Source organism: Artemia franciscana, chromosome 7, assembly GCF_032884065.1.
Source record: "Artemia franciscana chromosome 7, ASM3288406v1, whole genome shotgun sequence".
NCBI lineage: Eukaryota > Metazoa > Arthropoda > Branchiopoda > Anostraca > Artemiidae > Artemia > Artemia franciscana.
The window spans coordinates 3,139,156-3,148,055 of record NC_088869.1 but is presented as its reverse complement, the minus strand read 5'-3'; the positions used below and the strand labels follow the sequence as shown (position 1 = coordinate 3,148,055).

General features: G+C 33.6%; 1 protein-coding gene across 9 annotated transcripts in view; it reads left to right on the top strand.

Moving 5' to 3' along the window:
* Positions 1-8,900, top strand: part of LOC136028739 (uncharacterized) — a 56,899-nt gene that overhangs the window by 28,273 nt on the left and 19,726 nt on the right. The window lies entirely within an intron of this gene.

Here is an 8,900-nt window from a genome sequence, read left to right as displayed (position 1 = left end):
CTAATCAGTCTGGATTTATAAACAAGTAATTTTCTGCTTCGACGTGGTCACTAAGGTAAAGGTAAAGGATACGGCATTAGACTTTACAGACCCTACCGGTGGTGCTGATCTCCGTTTCTTGGCCCTTCAGCCAGGAAGTGAAGTGGAGGGTTGGGGGCCAACCATTCTGTGCTTTCGCACACCCTTCCTGTTTACCTTCCCCAGATTTTTCCAGGTACCCATTTCGAGATGGGTCGACTCTGGCTAAGCTTACAGAGTCACGCCACTGACCTCCGTGTGGTTACTAACAAAATATCATTTTCCTTGGGTTCAATCTTCCTCAACCAACGCTTCAAGAAGTTTTTATTCTATTCCTCGAAATATATTTATTTTGTCAATTCCTTTTTTTAGCATTCCTTGGTTGTCTTAGATATTTAAAAAGTTTTCCATAATAAGGCTCAAAAACATCTTTTCTTACAAAATGAACCATAATTGTAATCACATATATGTATGCTAATTTATTTGTAAATATTTGTCAGAAACAGTACTATAATTTTTTCTGTAACTTGTGCATATCACTGTTGTTCAGTGTGAAAAAAAAGAAAAAAATCTAAATATGTCATGACTGGGAATTCGTTTATGGCTTAAAAAGACTTTCATACGAGTCACGTCGCAAATACCCGAAATAGTCATGTTATATTTTGCTGAAGTTGAGTGGCCCTAGCGAATATTTTAAAAAGTACATTCAAATTTAAATTGTCAATAGTGTACTATAATTTATAGGCGTAAATGTGTAAAATGTTTGCCGTATAAAATAAAATGAAAAAAGTTTTTTTGCAAAAAGTATTCAAATAGCTGTCTTCATTTTCATCGACCGAAGCGCGGTCCCCTGGTACTGTTTTAATGACAAAGACTGTACTGCCTTTACGTCTTGTGAAAAGAAGTAGAAGCCATGTCAAAAGGGGATTCCTTGTAAAGAAAGTTTTCCACTGTCTGTTCACCGATTGTCTATTACACGAAATTTTGTTCTATCGAACAGTTTGAGGTAACGAACTGTAAGTAAGGAACGACCGGCTCAATAGTAACTGAATCTCTAAAAAACGGAATTTTGATACCAATATGTAAATCAAAAGAATTAGATTTTTACTCAGATTTTAAATATATAAGTTTCATCAAACTTAGTCCTACCCATCAAAAGTTACGAGCCAGAGAAAATTTGCCCTATTTTAAAAAAAAGGAGGAATTACCCACTCAAATTCATAGAATCTGAATAAAAATGTAGATGGCGGAATTTATATAAACCATGTACGTATGAGTGCGTGGTTTATGTACGTGGTACATATGAGTACTCATATGTACGTAGTTTATATAAATTCCGCCATCTACAAGTGCCATATTGTACGAGAAAACGCATAGATTTTTGATAGCTCATGTAGAAAATATTGCTCATATCTACGTTCTTTCTATAAATTCCACCATCTGCACGTTTTAAATGGCACTAAAAACGTCACTTTTGGTGCCATGTTTCAAGTGGAAAAGCTGGGATAGGGGACTACCAGAAGTTTTTAGAGTGATGTTTTATGGCTCATGTGAAAACTTCTGCTCATATCTACGTACTTTTTATCAGTTCTACCGTTCGTAAGTGAGATATAGCACTGAAAACAGCACTTTTAGTGCCACTTCTTAAATGGAAAATCTTGGAAGTATAAGACGGTATCATTGTAATAATTATGGTTCATAACCCTTAACTGGACGTTTGCAAGAACACCTCCTTTATATTCCTCCTCCAGGCTCCCTTAATAAGCTGCGTAATTAAAGTCCTACAAACCCCTATATATTAAATTACATTATTAGAGGCGTGGTTCTATTAGTTCGGCAAATGGCTTTCTTGTGATTACTTTTCAGATAATCCACTATTTTGCAAATGTGATACACTCATTTTTTAAAGTATACACCGGGAAGGCTTATTTTAAACCTATTACTTATATATACGTGCTTTTTATAAATTTTACCATACATAAGTGCCATATACCACTAAAAATGGCACTTTTGGTGCCACTTCTTAAATGGAAGGGTTCGGAAGCGTAAAACGGTACCATTGCAATAATTATTGTCCAACGCCCGTAACAGGAGATTTGTAAAGACCCCTTGCACATGCTCCCCCTTCAGACCATCTTAGTAAGTTTATAAATCGCCTACTCATGTTAAAAGAAAAAAATTGTTGTAAACATAAATTCATTAAAACTAAAAACTTTTCAACTAAAAATCTACCAAAAATTAAGCTTGAATGATCAACAGTTTTGAATTGAACCTACAAACTTCACTCTACGATGAAGCCTGTGTGCTAGCTCTAACGGCGGTAATTGAGGGGAAGGGATATCCTTGCCACCTTAGTTTTTTTCTCCTGCCTAGGTTTTGAAAAACACCTTTTTTGGTCATTTCATTGGAAAGAGCCCTTTTTCATTTAAAAAAAATGGAGGAAACAACCGAAAGTGCACTTTGTGGGAATGTGCTATCAAGGGAAATTAAAAAAAAAAAAAAACGATTAGGTGTAAACATAAGGTTTTAAATGAACCCTTAAACAGCTCTCTTTTGTTAATGTAGCCTTCTAGTTTCTGTTAGTCAGTAGGTGATTTATAAAGCCTTGTTGTCATTATGGCTTTTTCAGGTGAAGTTGGGCGAGTAAAAACAGCTCTTTGCTCGTCGAAAAACAAACGTTCCTGAAAAACATGTATTGTTTTATGAAGTATGGATTATGAACTTTATGTCATAGACTGAGACATAGACATAGTATTTTCTACTCGTGTCTTTTCTCTCCTAGATCGGTGATAATTAGAATTTATATTAAAAATAAGTTTTGAACTGAAACTAAGGAGTGACATTAAAACTTAAAACGAACATATATTATTCCGCATAAACAAAAAGATATGGCAGCTTTGTTTCTACATTAAATTTTAATAAAAAACGAACAAATATTAATTTTTAAAAGTTTTTTCGAAGGAAATAAAGAACCTAGTTGAAACTTGAAACGGACAAAAATTATTACTTCACAGCCTATCTAATAGATAGATAGATTTATTCACACAAAAGCCCAATTGGGCCATGGTGACATACACAAAGTAAGCTAAAAAATACAGCAACAAAACATAGACTGAAAAGACATTAAAACTAATTATGTAAGAAAATCATCACCATACCTCATACCTACCCGGACAAACTTTTCAATATTATTTATACTTAAGTAACACCTACTTTTCAAGATTTCCAAAATCCAATCTCTCCCCCTGACTTCCCTACCAAATATTTCCTAGCGTAACTCCCTCAACTCCCTACAATCCCATAAAAATGATACAAAGACTCATCCATCTCTCCATACATAGGGCCTACGTTCTCCAAGAGGCATAAAATTCCCCCTTACATATATTATTCATTTCAAATCTTCCGGAGCCAATCCCAGTTTTAGGTAAATATATCTTAAGGGACGGCGAGGTAGCCTTCTCAGCTTGCCAAACCTGAAATTCCTGAGATTCTAGTCTAGTAGCAACTAACCTAGATATAGTCCCTACCATTTTTCCCATCCCCTTTCCCTCATTCCAGCAATTACCTAACCTTGTACGGTCTAATATATTCTTCACTTGATTTGGTGACGAATCCTTCCTCCTATCTTGAAGCATCATTAAAAATGCTTATTTAACTAGGCTATTATCTTCTATCGATGACATCCTTTCCCAATATTTAACCATACTAATTAATCTACTCTGTATCATAGATTTTATTCTTATATCCCCTCTCAAAACTAGTCCATTGAACTTATTATCAAGGTCTAACATACGCTTAAAATACCTCAAATACATTCTTTCTAAATTTAATCCCTTATTTAACCCCCGAAGCTCCACCCTGCAATGCAAAGCCGGTCTAACCCTAACATTAAAAATATACTTTAGCAGTCCTACATTCTATTAATTTTAATACCACTTTTACTTAACAATCCAAATAGTCTATTTCCCTTACTTTCTACTATCTTGAGATGTTTCTTCCATTTCCCATTTGACCAAAGCCTACAATCAAGTACTGAAATTCATCTACATAGTCTAGTGTCTTACCTTCATACGTAAACTGACACTGTGAATCTATCTGTTCTCCACTTTTCCTAAAAACCATTACCACCAACTTCTTTATGTTTAAAACTAGTTTCTTATTCCTAAAGATACTAGGTCTAGCAGTTGTTGCAAACGTTCTTTACTATTTGCTACTAATACTATGTCATCTGCAAAAAGTAATGCCATGACGCTTGCACTTGAAAGCTTAATTATTAGGGCGCCTCTGCCTATCAAATATTCTTCAAAATCATTAATATATAACGCAAATGGCCTTGGGGAAATTGTACATCCCTGCTTAACACCAAGTCTACTCCTAATAACCCTAGAGAAATCCTTTCCTACCCGTACTACAATCTTAACCATATTATACACAGATGCTATAATCTTAAAAAATGCGCTTGGTAGCCCTAGTGCTAACAACGACTCTTATCATTAAACTTCTATTCACTCCATCAAACGCCCCTTTTAAATCCAAAAATGCAACAAATAGCCTGTCCTCTTTTCTTGTAACCTGTTTCCTAATCATCCCTAAGGAAGTATAAATCTGGTCTATAGGACTATAGCCTTTTCTCTTATTCCCCTTTTTAAATAGCAGTACTAGAAGAGACGAAGCCCAAGACAAGGGCCATTCTGCACTGTTCAATATACGGAAAAACATCCCTGCTATAGCAGGCAGCAGCCACGCCCGTCTCCCCTTCCAATGTGCAAATGGTATTCCATCTATACCTGGAGTAGACCCACCTCTCATTCCTTTTGTTGTCTCCCAAACTTCACTTACTTGGATGGGAGCAACCAATTCGTAATCACATTCTTTCATTGGCCTATCAACTACATTACGTACTGCAGATACCAGATCTACATTCAAACTAGTTCATCCTTGGAAGATATAATATATATATATATATATATATATATATATATATATATATATATATATATATATATATATATATATATATAATATATAATATATATATATATATATATATATATATATATATATATATATATATATATATATATATATATATATATATATATATATATATATATATATATATATATATATATATATATATATATATATATCAATAAAACTAATACAAATAAACCAACTAATTATGTTTCCCTATGCTTTTAGGATTGTAAAAAACTATCGCTTTACTGAAGAAACGAAATAACTTAAAAGTGTTCGTTTAAATAACTTTACTGAAAGTGTTTTCAGTAAAGCGCTAGTTTTCTATAATCCTAGAAGCGTAGGGAAACATATTTAGTTGGTTTATTTGTACTAGCTTTATTGGTGTATATTAGATAGGCTGTGAAACTTAATCAAACGACTCAAATTAAATGAAGTGCAAGGAAGTGAGATTTAACCCCTTTAAAATGATTGACGGGGGTCAGTGGCGTGACTCTGTAAGCTTAGCCAGAGTCGACCCAGCTCTTAATGGGTACCTGGAGAAATGTGGGGAAGGTAAACAGGAAGGGTGTGCGAAAGCACAGGATGGCTGGCCCCCAACCCCCCATTGCACTTCCTGGCTGAAGGGCCAAGAAACGGAGATCAGCATCACCGATACGGACTGTAAAGTCTAATGCCGTATCCTTTATATATATATATATATATATATATATATATATATATATATATATATATATATATATATATATATATATATATATATATATATATATATATATATATATATATATATATATGTATATATATATATGTATATATATATATATGTATATATATATATATATATATACTAGCTGTTATATATATATATATATATATATAACAGCATTATTAAGCCCCCCGCGCACGTAAGTCGTTCGAGCCATATTAATTACGAGCCATTGTAGTTGTGTCCCTATATCCCACCTGTGAATATAGATATATATATATATATATATATATATATATATATATATATATATATATATATATATATATATATATATATATATATATATATATATATATATATATATATATATATATATATATATATATATATATATATATATATATATACATATATATATATATGTTTTTAACTACGTAAAACTTGCGAATATACAACATTCTTTGCAGTCCCATTGTCTATGCATATAAATAGATTGTCAGGTTTACCGACTCTTGAACACGCAGCATATAATGGTCCATGGGAAAACAATCCGTATTCAGATCTATACCTCATGATTCTAATGATTGCCCTTGAGCTTTGTTGATGGTGATTAATAATCGACCATTCCCTGGGTCGCCGTCGTCATTTATATATCCCCCTGTGCCCCCCGGCGTTCCCGTTGGCGTGCCACGCCAACACCTAGTTGGTGGGGATGCTTCGCCCCCCCAAGCCCCCCCGCGTGCGTAAGTCGTCACGCGCCATATTAGTTACGTGCCATTGTAGTTGTGTCCCTATGTCCCAACTGTGAATATAGATATATATATATATATATATATATATATATATATATATATATATATATATATATATATATATATATATATATATATATATATATATATATATATATATATGTTTCTAACTACGTAAAACTTGCGAATATACAACATTCTTTGCTATCCCATTGTCTGTGCATATAAATAGATTGTCAGGTTTACCTACTCTTGAACATGCAACATATAATGGTCCATGGGAAAACAATCCGTATTCAGATCTATACCTCATGATTCTAATGATTGCCCTTGAGCTTTGTTGATGGTGATTGCTAATCGACCATTCCCTGTGTTGCCGTCGTCATTTATATATCCCCCTGTGCCCCCCGGCGTCCCCGTTGTAGTTCTGTCCCTGTGTCCCGGTCGTCATTTATATTCCCTGTGTCCCGGTCGTCATTTGTGTCCCGGTGTCCCAGTCTGTCATTCCCTGTGTCTCGGTCGTCATTTGTATCCCGGTGTCCCGGTCTGTTTTCTCCTTGATTTTTATTTTTTTTTTCTTTTTTTATTTTTTTTTTCTTTTTTAGTTTTTTTAGTGTTTTAGCTTTTTTAGTTTTTTATTAGTTTTAGTTTTTTTTTAGTTTTTTTGTGGTTTTTACTTTTTTTTAGTTTTTTTTTACTTATGTCCTGGTCGTCATTTATACTCCCTGTGTCCCGGTCGTCATTTGTGTCCCGGTGCTTTGATGGTGATTGCTAATCGAACATTCCTTGTGTCCCGGTCGCTTTCTCTTTGAGTGTCCCGGTCGTCATTTATATTCCCTATGTGCCGGTGTTCCGGTCGTCATTTGTGTCCCGATGTCCCGGTCTGTCATTTCGTCAGTCGAAAACATGACGTCAGTCGACACAAAAACATGACGTCACTCGACAGACACACACACACACACACACAGACAACTTATATGTATATATAAAGATAGATATATATATATATATGTATACTAGCTGTTGGGGTGGCGCTTCGCGCCACCCCAACACCTAGTTGGTGGGGGAGCTTCGCGCCCCCCCAAGCCCCCCCGCGCGCGTAAGTCGTTACGCGCCATAATAGTTACGCGCCATTGTAGTTGTGTCCCTATGTCCCACCTGTGAATATAGATAGATAGATATATATATATATATATATATATATATATATATATATATATATATATATATATATATATATATATATATATATATATATATATATATATATATATATATATATATATATATATATATATATATATATATATATATATATATATATGGTTTTAACTACGTAAAACTTGCGAATATACAACATTCTTTGCTGTCCCATTGTCTTTGCATATAAATAGATTGTCAGGTTTACCGACTCTTGAACATGCAACATATAATGGTCCATGGGAAAACAATCTGTATTCAGATCTATACCTCATGATTCTAATGATTGCCCTTGAGCTTTGTTGATGGTGATTGCTAATCGACCATTCCCTGTCCAGGTGTCCCGGTCGTCATTTACATCCCCCTGTTTCCCCCGGTGTCCCCGTTGTAGTTGTGTCCCTGTGTCCCGGTCGTCATTTATATTCCCTGTGTCCCGGTCGTCATTTGTATCCCGGTGTCCCGGTCTGTATATACATTCGTTTTTTAGTTTTGTTTTTCTCCTTTATTTTTTTCCTTTTTTTTTCTTTTTTAGCTTATTTAGATTTTTAGATTTTTTAGTTTTTTTATTAGTTTTTAGTTTTTTTTTCTTTTTAGTTTTTTTGTCCCGGTCGTCATTTATATCCCCCTGTTTCCCCCGGTGTCCCCGTTGTAGTTGTGTCCCTGTGTCCCGGTCGTCATTTATATTCCCTGTGTCCCGGTCGTCATTTGTATCCCGGTGTACCGGTCTGTATATACATTCGTTTTTTAGTTTTGTTTTTCTCCTTTATTTTTTTCCTTTTTTTTTCTTTTTTAGTTTATTTAGATTTTTAGATTTTTTAGTTTTTTTATTAGTTTTTAGTTTTTTTTTCTTTTTAGTTTTTTTGTAGTTTTTAACTTCTTTTTAGTTTTGTTAATTTTTTTTTTACTTATGTCCTGGTCGTCATTTATACTCCCTGTGTCCCGGTGCTTTGTTGATTGCTAATCGAACATTCCTTTTGTCCTGGTCGCTTTCTCTTTGAGTGTCGTCATTTATTTTTTTCTTTTTTAGTTCTTTTAGTTTTTACCTTTTTTAGTTTTTTTTAGTTTTTTAGATGAAAATTTTTTCTAGTTTTTTCCTTTTTTTCTTTTTAGTTTTTTATTGGTTTTTACCTTTATGTTAGCTTATTTTTCAGTTTTTTCCTTTTTTTTAGTTTTTTTTATTTTTTATTTTTTTTAGTTTTTTACCTTTTTTTAGTTTTTTTAGTTTTTTTAGCTTTTTTACT